This window comes from Thermobia domestica, chromosome 8 (genome assembly GCF_964235325.1).
Source record: "Thermobia domestica chromosome 8, izTheDome1.hap1.1, whole genome shotgun sequence".
NCBI lineage: Eukaryota > Metazoa > Arthropoda > Insecta > Zygentoma > Lepismatidae > Thermobia > Thermobia domestica.
Window position 1 is genome coordinate 224,814,226 of NC_137461.1, and position 16,956 is coordinate 224,831,181.

General features: G+C 35.0%; 1 long non-coding RNA gene across 5 annotated transcripts in view; it reads right to left on the bottom strand.

The window, feature by feature from the left end:
- Positions 1 to 1,574: 1,574 nt before the first annotated feature.
- Positions 1,575 to 16,956, bottom strand: part of LOC145693454 (uncharacterized) — a 262,867-nt gene continuing 247,485 nt past the window's right edge. For all 5 annotated transcript variants that reach the window (XR_014132778.1, XR_014132779.1, XR_014132781.1 and 2 more), the window contains one exon: positions 1,575 to 3,570. This is a non-coding gene — a long non-coding RNA (uncharacterized LOC145693454). The remainder of the gene's footprint in view (positions 3,571 to 16,956) is intronic.

Sequence of the window (16,956 nt, forward strand, 5' to 3'; positions counted from 1 at the left end):
GTTTCAGTACCTATTGTATTCTGTGTGACAATCAGCACTCTTCATGGTTGCCCGATAGCGCACTTTTCACTGGTGGACTTGTTTGTAAGTTTCAAGGTGAATGTATTCCATTCTTGTTGGGACTCTTTTCAGAGGTTGGAAACTGAGGGCAACTTACAAGAAGAATTGTGTTTCAGCAGTCCGTAAGTACTTCAGTCCATTTGGGGTGGCATCAGATCAGCACTCTTCATTGGAATGTTCGTGAAGGAAATAAGACGAATCTCTTTCCTTTCAGAAGAATAACACGAATGAAATCAAAATCAGTAATTGTAGTAACGTGTGAAAAGAGATACAAGATTGACTTTATTTAGAAGTTGCAAGTATTTTACAAAATTTTTACGAAAAATGCTTCATTAAGACGGAAAAAGCACTGTGGAAGAATCCTTTAAAATGCAATCCAGAACAAGGAATATAATCAGAAATTAGAAGCAGACTAAAAGACAGTTAGCTAGCTAGCACCTTGAGACTTTCCGAAACAATCGATCAAAACAGAATTGAAGTTTTATATCTTTAGATCCAGATCTAGGTCCTAGTCACCCATATAACTGAGTTTTGTTATAATTAATTGTTTAGTAATATAGAAACTTTCATTTAAAATTTCATTAAAATGATTGATGATGAAAGATAACGGATGATGAAGAAGAAGAAAAAGAAAAACAATACGTCATCTTTTGTCAGTCTTGAGTTGCTCGGTAAAGCGTTGCTAGCTCAGTTTAAGAGTAGGTTAACCTAATGCGAGATATTTTCAATCAATAAATTATTATTTTCAGTTACTAGAACCAGATAACAACCTTCCAATTTTTTCGGGTCATTTTGTAGTTACAAATGACATCTGACAGTTTCAATAAATTTTATGGTATTGACTAGGGCTTTTCTACAGTTTGCTTCTAACTTCCTTTGAGTTCCTTGGTGAAAAATCTTTCTACAAGAATTTATATCAAGGCAAAAATTCAAGTCTTTACAACAAATTTATTAATATAGGTTTGCACCAACTTAAGGTACATTTTAAGTTTTCAGCATAGTTTGTTGGCAATGTAAATCAAGTTTGTTGCAAAAATTATATCAGAGATTTGCAGTTGATTTTGAGTCTAGTGTCCCTTTCAGCAGCAAGGCTATATGAGACGTGAACCTACAGCTTAACATGGAATCCGAACTCACATAAGCTTGTAACACCTCACTTTCATGGGTTACGTTTGTTTCTCAGTATGAATATAAAAGTGTATTATTATTATTATTATTATTTGTTTGGGTCGCCATGTTGCTTCACAACAACAATTCTTTAATAATTTGTTTTCAAAATAATCCTTCAACTACGTAATATATGACCAGAACGCTTCTAACGCATCTCACACATATCAGGTATCCAGATTCTTTTACAGTTGGTGCAGATAAAGTAAACAGAGTATACTAATATGATATCTCAGCAGATTCGAAATTAAAATATCAAGCAAAATAATTATTGATTAAATAAACAATCAAAGACTTTAATATTTCAGGAAAGAAAATTTTATAACACAACTTGTATATATTCCCATTTTAGGCGAGATGATACCATCAGTAATTTCAGCGGCGAATCTACAGCAACATATCTAAAACATTCATATCTCCATATGTACATTTAGCTCATTGTAGGAACAAATTACTAAATTATAACAGAACACAACAGAGTGCAATTGTCAATTAACCGGGTACTTTCTCATTCTTCATAACCTTCATAAAACATTTATCGTGGACATTACATATACTCATTTTATACATTACCATTTTCATTTATTTATTTATTTCTTTATTTATTTATTTATCGCCGTACTAATTATAATCTTCCCCTGTTGATACAACTCTAACATACGATATTCCGTTGAAAATTATACTATTCCAACATGTGCTTGACGTACATTTAATGATCAGATTGCTGCTACAAATAAGCCTAAGTAGGATACAAGTTTTTAATTTCGGTACTTCAATGCTCCTGATATTTTATATTATTTAAATAATAGATATATCGAACTAGATTTGCTTGATATAGTCTTATAAGTTGTAGATTTATTTTTGGTAACTTAAATTTTAGGCATTAAAGTTTAGCGACATATGGGAATTAGGGACAAAAGCTACTTAGAATGACATTTCTCTTATCGCAACTACTCAATAATTTAAATTAAAAGCTTATTCTTTCGTAACACAATTCACTAAAATTAGGTCTAGTACTTTCCTATATTTAATTGCAGATTACCTAGTCTTGACATAACAAATACATTTTCTAGATTGATAGTGTCACAATTTACTTTTTTTTCCGAACTAACAATTTTTTTCTTTTTCTTCAAGACTTCAGTACTTAGAAACCAGAGAAATGGCATTCACGGAGATGACAAAACTTCTGTACAAAGCACCTAGTACTAACTTACAACTTGCATATATTCTGCAACTGTACCAAATAATAAACAATGTAATAGTAATAATAAAATAGAACATTATAACACATAGCACATAGACTGGCATGATTGGTTGCTCAAATTCAACAATAACAATATTTCATAATATTTTAAATAGGTTAATATAAAGAATAAGGGCACACACAGACAAGACCACATAATTCCTGTAATGGATCAACGTGGTCCATTACAGTTTGCCCCGTCTTCAAATAAAAAAAATATTATTTTTTTTTCAAAGCAAGAAAATTGAACGAACTAGATTGACTTAACAAGTTAATATCCTGTCACGGTCGCCAGTTTGCGACGTTCTTCAGTACGATAAAATATTATATGGTAAAGTAGCTCAATTGATCCTGAATTACTTAAAACTAATATATCCATTGTATTTACCTGTCGCGTCAATCTTATTAACAAGCAACAAACAAACCTAATTTCGGTCATAACACATTGAACATAGACTGGCATGATTGGTTGCTCAAATTCAACAATAACAATATTTCATAATATTTTAAATAGGTTAATATAAAGAATAAGGGCACACACAGACAAGACCACATAATTCCTGTAATGGATCAACGTGGTCCATTACAAGCTCTCACCGGGAATAAAACCCGGATCTCTCACGTCAAAGGCGAGTACACTAATCGTTTAGCCACGAGGGAGCTCACGTAAGTTTGTAGTAAACGTTAATAAGTTTATTGCAACCATTAGACACAAATATTTTGAATCGTCTAAAGAGAACTAGAATATACACGTATATAAAAACTAGCACATAGCTGAGCAAAACTATATATTTTCATTAAAATTCAACAAGTGTTACAGTTAAACCAACTCTTTGGCTTCATCAGACACTATGTGGTACAGGATAACTTTACAATCGTATATACATACAACAGCTAATTATAACAAAGCAAAGCTTCTACTTATGGAAAATATCACAGAATGTTTTCATTGTTGTTGTTATATTTTTATTTCCAAATATCTTACAAACACACTTTAGTATTGGGATAACCTTTTGCTCTTCCTTGGACAAAATGCGTGTTGTGACTCAATGTCAAGTGAATTCAAAGACGAACATACAACTTTCAAAATCTTCATGCTCCTGTGGATGTTAAAAAAAAGAATCTCTCAACATTTGAACTTCTTATTTTATACTTAATTTTCTACTTAAATTATTTAAAAAAACACTTTAAATTAAATTTAAATATTAATAAAACAAGGTTAAATATTTATGACCTTAGTATTAGTAATTATGCAGTAGAAACATTAAGTGCTTAAGTCTGAGAAATCTTATGGAACGACTATGTTTCTCCGTCTATCGACAGGTGCTTTGTTTAAATCTGAGAAGTCTTACAGAACGATCATGTATGTCCGTCTATCGACAGGTGCTTTGTTTAAATCTGAGAAGTCTTACAGAACGACTATGTATGTCCGTCTATCGACAGGTGCTTTGTTTAAATCTGAGAAGTCTTACAGAACGACTATGTATGTCCGTCTATCGACAGGTGCTTTGTTTAAATCTGAGAAGTCTTACAGAACGACTATGTATGTCCGTCTATCGACAGGTGCTTTGTTTAAATCTGAGAAGTCTTACAGAACGACTATGTATGTTCGTCTATCGACAGGTGCTTTGTTTAAATCTGAGAAGTCTTACAGAACGACTATGTATGTCCGTCTATCGACAGGTGCTTTGTTTAAATCTGAGAAGTCTTACAGAACGACTATGTATGTTCGTCTATCGACAGGTGCTTTGTTTAAATCTGAGAAGTCTTACAGAACGACTATGTATGTCCGTGTATCGACAGGTGCTTTGTTTAAATCTGAGAAGTCTTACAGAACGACTATGTATGTCCGTGTATCGACAGGTGCTTTGTTTAAATCTGAGAAGTCTTACAGAACGACTATGTATGTCCGTCTATCGACAGGTGCTTTGTTTAAATCTGAGAAGTCTTACAGAACGACTATGTATGTCCGTGTATCGACAGGTGCTTTGTTTAAATCTGAGAAGTCTTACAGAACGACTATGTATGTTCGTCTATCGACAGGTGCTTTGTTTAAATCTGAGAAGTCTTACAGAACGACTATGTATGTCCGTGTATCGACAGGTGCTTTGTTTAAATCTGAGAAGTCTTACAGAACGACTATGTATGTCCGTGTATCGACAGGTGCTTTGTTTAAATCTGAGAAGTCTTACAGAACGACTATGTATGTCCGTGTATCGACAGGTGCTTTGTTTAAATCTGAGAAGTCTTACAGAACGACTATGTATGTCCGTCTATCGACAGGTGCTTTGTTTAAATCTGAGAAGTCTTACAGAACGACTATGTATGTCCGTCTATCGACAGGTGCTTTGTTTAAATCTGAGAAGTCTTACAGAACGACTATGTATGTCCGTGTATCGACAGGTGCTTTGTTTAAATCTGAGAAGTCTTACAGAACGACTATGTATGTCCGTGTATCGACAGGTGCTTTGTTTAAATCTGAGAAGTCTTACAGAACGACTATGTATGTCCGTGTATCGACAGGTGCTTTGTTTAAATCTGAGAAGTCTTACAGAACGACTATGTATGTTCGTCTATCGACAGGTGCTTTGTTTAAATCTGAGAAGTCTTACAGAACGACTATGTATGTTCGTCTATCGACAGGTGCTTTGTTTAAATCCGAGAAGTCTTACAGAACGACTATGTATGTCCGTCTATCGACAGGTGCTTTGCTTAAATGAAATGAAATCTATGAGTTTTACGTCCCACGGTTATGCCGGTTAGGCTAAAGGAGACGGTGATGATGAGTGATGAAGGAAATGGTGGAATGAAGAAAGTGTGAGGAAACGGGAGAAGTGTTTTTTTAAATGGATTCTGTCTCCTCCAAAATAGGTTGCGTATAATTTCTTAATTCACTATTCAAAGGAGATTGTTTTTTTTTTACTTATTTTTTTTAGAAATCAACTATCGAAAGATGATCACAAACGATAATAAATACTTAATAGCAGTTTCTGGAAAGGGTTTCAGCCTCCCATAAATAGATTTTCATCTTTACCTTTATCCACCATTCAGAACCGGAAATGGTAGAAATTTAAATTTCTGTCTTCAATGTTAATCTTTACAGCAGTGATGGAATAGGTCACGAAGTTATTCATATCCATGACCCACTAGAGCCGGTGACCCAGACAAAAGCATGACCCGGAGTGACTCGGAGATGACGAAACGTTGTCATACATATTGGAAGTGCGTGTGAGACTACTAAAGTAATTTCAACAAACATGGTCTTCGCCTCTGTTCCTCTCTCTTCTCACTAAACGAATATTAGTTTTTGGTTTGTTGTGCGCATCTGTGCCTATCAATACACTGCTCTAAAAGATAACTACAAGGTTTATGAGAATATAAACGCGCAGGAATCACAGAAAATATAATCTACACGTTTTTTTTCTTATGACTGTCTTCAAAGTTTAATCGAATGAACTTGTAACACTTGTTTAGAATATAAAAGATACCGTTGAGTCCAAATAGCGTTTCGGTTAATCTTTTATTTAGAGCAGCGTTTCCCAACCGGTGTGCCCGCTGGTGTGCCGCGAGGAAATTAAAAAAAAATATTAATTATATAGGAACCTAATTGCAAGACAGGAAATATGTGTATTTAAATTTCACATTACTATGAACCTCTACAATGAAAAAATACTGTAATTGTAATATATTATTGTACATACATTACTACTACATAGATTGCATTTCGAAAACAGAATTTTATTAATATTTAAAATTGTGACGTATATTAACCATGTTAATAAATTATAAGTTTCACACTGTGTTACTTATCTGTTCATTTTTAATGTTGAAAAAAGTATTAATTATCATTGTTATGACCATTATTGTTTCTTTATTCTTACAGATTATTTCGTAACTTGAAATTTTAAAATCTCATTCTAGCCTTTCGACAAAGCAAACACTCATACAAATTACCGCAATTCTGTTTTTAAAGTACAAGAGATTTGTTTGTTCGTTCGTAATTTAGTGAACGCTTGGATACATTCTTCGAAAAAGAAAGTGTATTTTTTAAAAGTCTGAGTTCTATATATCATTGGAATTGTTTCCTGTTTTTTAATTTGAATGAAAACTAATTATAATGATTAGTCACGATGGAGGAAAAACAGTGATCGAGCTTTATTCTTTGTGAGAAGGGCAGTAATGAAAGAAAACAAATACGACGGTATTTTCTATTTACAAATAATAATAATAATAATAATAATAATAATAATAATAATAATAATAATAATAATAATAATAATAATAATAATAATAATAATAATAATAATACCTATGAGTGTGCCGCGAGAATTCAAGTTAGACCCGTAGTGTGCCGCATGTTAAAAAAGGTTGGGAAACGCTGATTTAGAGTCTATGTTCAAAAACCGTCTAGTTTTGGTATAGGAAGACGAATAAACATAAAATTATTTTTTTAAATTTCAAGACGTGGGATCTTGATCAAGAAATATCACAGAGAAATTAAACAACTGAGTGTTCGAGCTCTTAGTCGACTAGTCTGTTTGGACCGGGTCCAAGTTGGTCTGAGAATCGAGACCCAGACCCGGATGATCCGCACAAAAGTAATGACCCAGATAACCCGATGACCTAACCCGTTCCACAGAGCAAAACTGATAAGAGCAAGAAATCGCTTAACGATGTGTCTTAGTGTCCTAGAGACTTATTCATTCATATTCTAACCGAAAGTGGTAGGCATATACGGTTTCCACTTTTAAATGTGATTACCATAAAGAAAAACGGCAATAGAACCAAGAAGCGCTGTTCTGATATCGATTCAGTGTCACAAGAATAAAGCTCTATATTCGTCTTTATCGTTACAGGAAAAACAGAAGCCGTAGAGAAATATGCACTGGAGCAAAAACAATAATAAGTACATTAAAACCTGTCTTCAACGGACTCTTTATTAAACGGAAACTTGCGTTAAACGGAAGTATTTCAGGATCCCATGAATTTACTGGCGAAAATCATGTTAAATTCCCTTCTTGTAAGTACATTCATCAAGAAACATGAATGTACATTCTTGTAAGTGAAGAATTGTGTAAAACATTAGTACTTTAACATTAGTACTTTATGCCTCTATTGTAACTGGAAGTGGTAGATTTATCATTTTAAGTTTTAACATTAGTACTCTATGCCTCTATTGTAACTGGAAGTGGTAGATTTATCATTTTAAGTTTTAACATTAGTACTTTATGCCTCTATTGTAGCTGGAAGTGGTAGATTTATCATTTTAAGTTTTAACATTAGTACTTTATGCCTCTATTGTAACTGGAAGTGATAGATTTATCATTTTAAGTTTTAACATGAAATATAACTTATTGAACAGTGCGTACGATCCTGGATCTACAACAGAAAAGTTCCCTGGATACTTTTCTCCTGAGTTGTTTTAAATATTCCAAAGATGTTTTACGTAGATATTTCCAATTTGACATATACACTCTTACAAAAAATCATTTCTCAAAGTTCTCATTTCCCATCTTATGTCCTATACGATATAGAACATGACACAAACCATAGGGAAAAAATTGAGGAGTTTCATCAAACCATGAATATATAAAGTATTATCTGTCAGGAAATAAATGTACACCTATTCTTCGAGTCTGGCATTCCTGCGCTCCATCCATGGAGAGTATGAGAATTAAATCAATCAAATGTTTACTGAGGAGCAAGAAGAAAAGTCTAATCTGAATAAGACATTGCAGAGGGGCACAAGCTGTGAATACGAATAGTGCATAGTGTAAATAAAGGACGACACCGAAAGAGAAAGCCAGAAACAGATGTTAAACGGAGAAAAAAAAAGAGTAAAAATTGTCGAAGTGGGAACATAAAACACAAATAGAACAAATACACCGACAACTCAACGTTCACCAAACCATGATCTTGGTGTAGTGGTTAAGGTGCTGGCTTACAAATACAAAGGGCGCCAGTTCAAGTCTCCGGCAAGGACATTTTTTTAATTGTTTTGTTAATAATACATACAGCTCATGAGAGATGGTAAAAGGGGTCGTATTTAGTATTTCGTAGCAAATATTATTGGTAATATTTAGTACTGATAATACTTTTTGTCTTTGCGTATTGCTTTTATTCTTGTCTTCATTTCGAAAGAGAAGAATATCCGAACAAATGCCACCAAAATTCCTCTTATTTTGAATGTAAACGCCATTTGCAAGTAGTAAAGAATAAAAATTGAACGTTCCGACGTAAAAAAAAAAATGGAAGTGGAGGGGTTCGAAACCCATACTCATGGTTATTAAAAATACAACCACTATATGCCTTAAACCTCTCGACCATGTTTCTACGTTAACTACTAAGAGGCTTCTGTTTAGGTTAGGCTGGTCAATACGTTTTGCGAAGAGGCCCGGTTTAGCTCTGAAGCAGCACAGGTGCGAGAAGGGAGAAAGGTGCAAGACACTTTTTCTCTCTCCCTCTGTGTGTCTATCTATCTATCTGTCTGTATATATATAACGCTATTTGTGAATGCCATAACCACCGTAATTTTCAGCGGATTGAGACGAAACTTGGCACAAACATAATTGTTGAAATATTTTGACTGAGTTCGTTAACCAGAATAATCAGATGAAAATGTTCAAAATGGCGGCCCTTCAAACTCTTAAAAAGTTCCAAGGGAACCAAATTTCGCACATAAATGGGTATTCACAAAGTTTGAGTAACTTTTCCTCTTTTACTGAAATATTTGTGTGCAGGGACTTATCCTCTTTTATTGAAATGTTGGACCCTATTAATCACCTAAAAAAGGTTCGCGCCCTTTCGCTACAGTCAGGCATTTTCTTTTGCAGGGGGGGATATTTTCCTATCGGAACAAGATGATTGTTAGTTAGGATATGAAGTTACACATTGAAAGTGAAGTAACTTGTGAAACGTATTATTTGAAAGAATAATATAATAAATGTAGAGATGCAAGGGCTCGGAAAAAACCGGCTTTTTTGGGAAAAAACTCGGTTTTTCTGCTTCGCTTTTTTGCTTGGGAAATTTTGGGCTTTTTTCAAAATTCTGCTTTAAACTGAAAAAGCAGACTTTGTTACGCTTCTCTATAACACAAAAAGCCATTTAATTAGTGGTTGATGCCGATGATAATATAAAACCTCGAAAATAAACCATGAATTTCGAAAAGATATTTCAAACAATTTTACTTCAACATATTTACATTATGAATTCCAAAGGATTAACCAATGTATATAATAATTTTTTTAACCTGCTATATACAAAACTAAGCAGAGTTGGCAAGAACCATGGTTGTTTTTGAAAATGCGAAAAACTCGTTTTTTGGGGGAGTTTAAACCAGGTTTTTTTATTTAGATATTTTGCTTAATGTATTTATATTACATATATTCAAAGAAATAAGTTTGTTTCACCTTGGTGTTATAATGCAAAACGGAGTTATGCTGGAAGAGGTCCCATAAGCTTAAAGAAATCCGGTCAGTAAATTTCTTAAATTGAGAAACTCCCGCTCTAGCCATCGGGAAAATCCCATCATTACTTTAAATGTAAAACAATAACGGGAAAATCCTGTTATTGCTTTGCATGTAAAATTTAAAGGTCAACGCATCATAATCAGTACGCTAAAACTGAGGTATTAAATTACAAATTTAGTATGTAGATATCATTGAAAGTCCAATCCAAGCTAATGTTGGAAGCTACGTAGGCAGTCGATAAATTTTGCCAATTTCTATCAATATATTTAAGCAACCTTGGCTTCTTTATAAAACAGCAGGCATTCAGGCACGTAGAAATATATAATTTGGTTTAGTTTCGTATGTTTAGGCTTAACATCCTTACGTTATAAATAGGTTTCAAGGAGAAGACTTTCGCTTAGTGATATTCGAACCGCTACTTGGTTTAAACATGACAGAAGGGTTGTGGTTCGACTGAGAATTGAACATGGGACACCTTGATTAAAAGGTGAAAAGGAAATAAAACTAATGCAGATGGTTTGATATGTGGAAATGTCACCATGAAGTTCACACGATTTAAAGCATTTTTCGATTTTTTTTCTTTTTGGTTTAAACCAGTTGTTTATTTTTTTTTAAAAAAAGAAAAAAACAGCTGGTGTAAACCAGCCAACCCTAAAAGTAAATACTTCTTTAAAAAAATACACAAATAAGTAGCAAAATTCTATGTAGTATTTTTACTTCAAAATATTTCATACCCTCTTTTTGGAACAAAATAAAATTAAAATAAAACAAGAAAAATACTTAGATTTATATGATATACTTAAAGCCTGCACATCTAGAACTTTTAGTTCTGTATATTCTTGAAATTCTACAGTTAAGTTTTTTTTTATAACTACCATCACGGTTTACCTAATCCTCAAGTTTTCTGAATTTTTAACAAGAGGGATTCAACATATCATTACGGAACTCCCCCCCCCCCTAAAAAAAGGACTGCGGAATATATTTAAGTTAAGCTAAATACAACTGCACAACAAACATGACTGAGTGGTTAGCTTTTGCGCTTCTATCGGGAAGTCCGGGATTCAACCCAGCATTCGACCATTCTGACAAAGCTTTTCTTCATTCCATCTCTGAATGTAAAAATAGTGCGTGTACTGTGAGTTGGCCGACTTCCTTTCTTAATGTTTTTAAATGTTATTATGCAGTGACGGTTTTGCGAAGGTGAGGGGGACGGTCTTTCGGACTGAAGCCTGTTCCCCAAAGTTGCGGAATGTCTAAAACAAACGAAATATCTATTAGTTATGCCTTTACTCATAAACTTTAAGCTCCCTTCGAATAAAAATTACGAATGTTTCGAATGTTTAGAAAATTAGAAAAACTAAACATTAGTAAGAAAAACCCCCTCAATAAATACTTTTCTAAATTCGCCACTGATTCTCAGTATAAAATGATCTTCAAGGTTGTATCCGGAAGATTATTGCTAAACATATAAACGAAACGAAATATTAGTTATGCCTGTACTCATAAACTTCAAGCACCTCCCAAATAAAATTAGGACTTTTTAGAAAACGAAACAATCAGAGAAACCCCTCCCAAAGTACTTTTCCAAATCCGCTACTGATTATTTGTATAAATTAGTATTCAAGGTTGTATCCGGAAAATTATTGCTAAATCATTGCACAACTGCAGTATAACAGAAATGTGGAAGTACGGTTTGACGGACATATTGAAAAACGTACGCTTTGACGGATATATAGAAAAACGTAAGTTTAACTTCTGCGCTACAAGCTAGAGTACTAAGCTCTTAGAAATGAAACACGGATGACAAACTAAAGTGATTTAGAGAAAAAAAGTCGATAACTCAAAAGTTAATATAAAGTTAAACAGTTCTAAAATTGCCCTCAAATACTATATTCTTCATGTTAGCTTTAATTCGTAAAACATGTGCTCCATCCATCTTGATGGTGAATTTCAGAGCGAAATATGGCATTTAGGTCATAGAACACTTACCTAACTATAGAATATACTATAAGAAAGCTATTTAGATAGAAAAATCATGAAAATGAAAAAAGCCAAAATTTCCAAAATTCTCGTTTTTTCCCCAAAAAAGCCGGCTTTTTATGTAAAAAAAAACAGATTCAAAAAAGCCGTTTTTTTTGCATCTCTAAATAAATGTGCTTTCCCCTAAGACAGAGAACTGTAAATCATGTATTTCGTGTTCGGGAGCGTAAATGGCGAGGAGTGTTGTTTGATTTGCTTTTTAGTAACACATTGCATTGCAAATAGTGGTAGGCAACATTAGTGCTAAGTATAATAATAATAATAATAATAATAATAATAATAATAATAATAATAATAATAATAATAATAATAATAATAATAATAATAATAATAATAATAATAATAGGTGTTGTTTGTGGCAAGGCAATATCTTCCTCAATTCTTATTCAAACGTATGATTGTAACGCCATATCTCCCTTACAAACAAAATATTATCAATTTATATCGAGAGAACGGTAAATAGTAGAGTGATGGGAGCAACGTTGGACAGTATGCACTCATAGTACTCAGAAAAATAAGCGATTTCAATGCAAAAAGAACGAAGAGTCATTGTCATGGGGGGTCATGGGGCCACGGCAGAGCCCTCTTTAGGCAAAATGTTGACAACTTATATCGAGAGAACAGGAGGTGATAATGGGATGGGACCAATGGGACACTGTGGACCCATAAGGCGCATCGAAAAAAATTGGGGGGGGGGAGGCGACAGCCAGCCTTACTTATTTCCACATGATAATATGAAATTATACTGTGCGAAATACACACACGTGTTAGCTATTATTATTATTATTATTATTATTATTATTATTATTATTATTATTATTATTATTATTAACAATACTTTCTCTCAAATGGATAAAAAATCAAGCCAAGATAGATTCGAACTCGCATGAACGGCGTGGAAAGCCAGTGCTTTGTCCACTTTTTGTTTTTTAACTGACTTACCGAACGTATTTCAGTAACTTACTTATTGCTAATTTTACTTGCTTCACTCGTTTAACTTGCTTTTTCTAATAACTTATAACGACAGGGACACGAACACAGAAACATCGAGGACAGTTAAAAATCATAAAGGCTCTCTCGCCAGGAATCGAACCCAGGACACCATACACCAAAGGCGCACATGATGGCCACTAGACCAGCGGGGAGGACAGCATTTATCTTCTGTGTCGTTAGAGATTACAACCACTGTATTACCAGCTATCACTTCTGTGGGTTGTATACTATGATCACATGTTCCTTCTTTGCTGGAAGAGTTAAACCTACATTCTATGTAATACATGAGGTATTTAGACCTACATGCTCTTCATATAATGTAATAAAAGTGTAATGCTGGGAATAAGAAAAAGAACATTCCTTGGACAAAACGGAAACTATTGGCATCAGAAATATCTATCTACGAGGCATGCGCAGTAATATAATTCAGAATAGTTACTGTTTAGTTCAGTAAACGAAGAAAAGGGTATAGAAACCAAACACGTCGCGTCAACGAGATCGACCAGAGTTGACAGAGGCGGAAGCAGATGTGAAGCAAGAGTAATACAACAACTTGATTAAATTGATAATTCGTTCTGTATCCTGTAATAGATCGTATCACAACTTTACGGGAGAGTAGAGAAAGTCTTACTAACCCTATCATACAGAAAGCTTTACTAACCCAATCATATTGACACAAATCGATGTAACTGTGAATACTACAACTTGGATTTAACGAAAGCCGTTTAGACATTCAGTGGTTTGCAGGATTGTATAAGACAAAAAGATATGACACAATACAATTCTTCATACCTCAATTTCCAGTAGCTAGATATATTCAATTTCTGGTTAGATACTGAAACTGCTGTCGGATTTTAATACATGACGTATTGCAGGATACAAAATGCTTTGCATTACTTCTTTGTTTGTAGACAGCTATTAGTTTAGTGTTCTGAAAGGTCGTGTGTAAACTAGGGATGCCAATTCCGGAATGTTTACTTTCCGGACTCCCGAAAGTAAAACCGGACAAATTCCGGAATTCGAAAAAAAAACGATTTCGTAAATATTCCGAAATTCGGAAAAATCCGGAATTTTTCCGAATTCCTGGATTTTTTGGAATCTCGGAATTTTCTAAATTTCGGATTATTTCTGAGTTCCGGAATTACTGTACAATACGATCTCATTTCTGTAATTTTACTCCATTGTATGTTATTTAGTTTATTAATGGGCACTAAATTGTCTCCAGATCATCGAATAAATTAACTTCGGCATGCACTTTGGTGGAAATATTATTACAGGAACATTACCGGTTCGTTCCAAACATCAGAGCTGAACTTAGCAATATTTAGCTTATGATGTTGCATGAGAAGATAATGTAGGGGTGAAGTGCTGGACTTGTGAGTAATACAGCTAATCAATATAGCTTCAAATCCTTTTCAAGTTATTTTATTTTCAAAGCAATCGTGAAGAATCAAAGAGTGACTTCTCATACTAAATGAGGGGATACGGACAAAATCTCGCGGCCGAAACATCGCCGCCCAAAATCTCGCCGGCCAAAACCTTGCGTGGCGAAAACCTCGCCGGCCAAAATCTCGCCGGGCCAAAACCTCGCGGGACAAAATCTCGCCGGGCCAAAACCTCGCGTGGTCAAAACGTCGCCGGCCAAAACGTCGCGTGGCCAAAACCTCGCCGCCAGAACCTCGTGGGTCCTGAGATCAAGCCAATCTCAAGAATTATCCAAACTTCAACACTCCCTTACGAGGAGCATTTTGCAACATACCTTCTTATGGTACAAGGAGAAGATTTGTACCGAAACGTAAAGGTTCTATGCTTAGTAGTTTTTTAGATTTGGAGAACGGCAAAACTCATTCAAAGCCTTCCATTCCATTCCTCTTTAGGGCATGTATTTCGCAAAATATTGTCTTATCTGGAGCTTGTGCCCTTGTGGAGCAAGAAGATTTATACAAAATGTCAAGTTTCAAAACCTAATAAGTTTTGTAAATCTGGCGATAGAATATTCTACATTGAAGAAATCGTCGTGAAGAGGTTTTATCCTGACGACATTTCTTCCCAGGTGACACTACGTCTCGCTTAATTTAGACCAGGCGAGATTCTGTGTCGCGAGATCATTACGAGGCGAGATTTTGGGTATGGCGATATTTTGGGGGGCGAGGTTTTGGCCGGGCGAGGTTTTCGCCCCGCGAGGTTTTGGGCGGCGAGGTTTTGGCCAGGCGAGGTTTCGGCCCGGCGAGATTTTGGGCCGCGAGGTTTTGGGAGGAGAGGTTTTGGCCAGGCGAGATTTTGGTCCGCGAAGTTGTCACCGCGAGGTTCTGGCCGCGAGGTTTTGTACCCAAACCCTAAATGAGCAATCCTTAAGAAAGTGGGCGCAAACACTTGTATCATGATAGAGACGATTTACGCATGTTAATTGGGAAAGGTCAAGGAAATTACTAGGACATTCGAAACACTTCGTTCATCTGCAGTATGCACTTTTTAATTTATCGTTCTAAGGAAAAACAGTACACCATTTGTTATTGTTAAACTAACTTTGGCTAGCGCAATCAGTGGAATATGATGGTCTCGGTAATAGGCAAATTTCCGAAGAAGTTTGCCTATTGTAGAGACTCACATGTGTGAAATTCGGCCGCCCTCTGATTCATACCCCTGATTAGATATACTTGATTCCTCATTTTCATTGTATCACTTCTCTAATAAATGTCACTGGAATTTTTACCAAGTTTTCACTTAACATCTCAAACGGGTAATACCCTCTCTTTTACCATCTCTCACGTGCTGTATGCATTATTAAAAAATCATTCTACTTGTAGTGGATTCGAACTTACGTCCTTTGTATTTTCAATCTAGCGTCTTAGCCACTACATTCCTGCGCTCTAACCATCTAGAATATGAGAATTAAATCAATACAGAGAAAGCGGAGAAAAAGAAAGTAGAAATTGTCCAAATGGGAAAATAAAATACAAATGCGAACATATATTCCAACAACTAAACGTTTACCAAGCAACGATCTTCGTGTAGTGGTTAAGGCGCTAGATTACAAATCCAAAGGACGGAGGTTCGAATTGCTCCAAGGAGTACATTTTTTTCAGTTTTTTTAAAATAATGCATAGAGCACATGAGAGGTTGTGAAAGAGAGCGTATTGCCCGTTTAATACGTTAAGTGAAAAAGAGTTAAAATTTTCCGTGAAATTTATTAGAGAAATGAAGCAATGAAAACGAGGAAGCAGGTATATTTAATCAGGGATACGTATCAGAGGGTGGTAATCTCAAAAACTGCAAACAAAGCGTCTGTCTCGTCTCGTTTTCCTAGACGAGACGTGACAGGTCCTTGTCTGTATTCGTCGCCTTTTAAATGTCTTAAAAGCATTCCATAGCCCTCTCTTGTCCGATTATCAATTCTAACTTGTAAACTTCGTTACATTTCGAAGCCACATGGCTTCCAATTTTACTTCTATTTTTATGAGGTTTAGGAAAGAAAATTACACGAAAGGAGACTAGATAACAATTTGTCTCGTTTCGGAAACACGAGATGACACCGAGATAGCCAGAAAGCAATGGCGGATATAAAAGGCAAAAACTGGGGGGCTGCTTGAATTTAGACTATGACAAGTATATCATGACCTTACTATAAATTTTCAAAACTATATAAATAATAGCTTAAATTATTTTCGTCAATCTGAAAGTGGGGGGCCTAGGCCCCCCGCCCCCGAGCTAGATCCGCCACTGCACAAGACGAAACACAGGCTTTTTCTCGCCTCTCCAAAACGAGACATTTTCACATGACGAGACGAAACAGGCAACCATGTTGTGTCTAGCGCATCATAACCATTCCTTTTATCCCTTTGGGGATCTTATGGTACCAAATTTCTCAAAAGTAAATCCCCACGTTAAGCGGGTTTGCATATCCAGGCTCCCAACTATAAAAACATTTACGACCACTCTAACCCCAATCATTTCACAGATTCAACCTGTTGTGTTTAAAGTGTG